Source organism: Venturia canescens, chromosome 8 (assembly GCF_019457755.1).
Source record: "Venturia canescens isolate UGA chromosome 8, ASM1945775v1, whole genome shotgun sequence".
Lineage (NCBI taxonomy): Eukaryota > Metazoa > Arthropoda > Insecta > Hymenoptera > Ichneumonidae > Venturia > Venturia canescens.
This window is the reverse complement of record NC_057428.1, coordinates 15,306,428-15,307,101: the sequence shown is the minus strand read 5'-3', so window position 1 is coordinate 15,307,101 and position 674 is coordinate 15,306,428.

Below are 674 nucleotides of genomic sequence, written 5' to 3'. Positions count from 1 at the left end.
TCGTTTCTCAATAAATACTCTGATATGAGAAAAAGTGTTGATAAAATGGGCTGAAATAATATCCGGATAAAGTGATGGGAACAATAAACAACTCGTGAGTCTTTCAACTACTAAGAATTGCCATACTTTGGTTGATTCGAAGCTATTTTTAACCACGATTGTGCGAGGAATGTTCGGCATTCGTATTACACTTTCCGTATAATTCGCGCGTTGTTATTGAGCTGCCAGCTGGAAAACGAGTTCCGCAGTTGTCAGCTCGTATCAGCACCATAAATGTCGGATTTAATCGGTTGAGTTTAGGCCGACACTTGTGGCCAGAGATTTCTGTTTTTGGATCGTGCATCGATAGAGACGCCATGTGGTGGAGAGAGATAGAGAGAAGAGCGAAAAGAGGGCGCACCCACGCGGCGCCACCATCCCCGCCGCGCCTCGCGGTTCATGTCCACAAAATCATGATAAAGAGCTCGCAAAATCCTCACTCTCGCGAATAAACCCAGTGATATTCGCTCTTTTATGAGTTCGTGAGATCTTATTTAGTCTCCGCTGTTCTTACCTCATCCGTAAACAACATTTTCGAGCCGCACCCCGCAGGCATTTTCCCGCCTTCACTTTCCCAATAGATCCCGAGCTACGGACAGCGCGAACACAGTAGTGCGAATGCTTTTAAGCGCGAC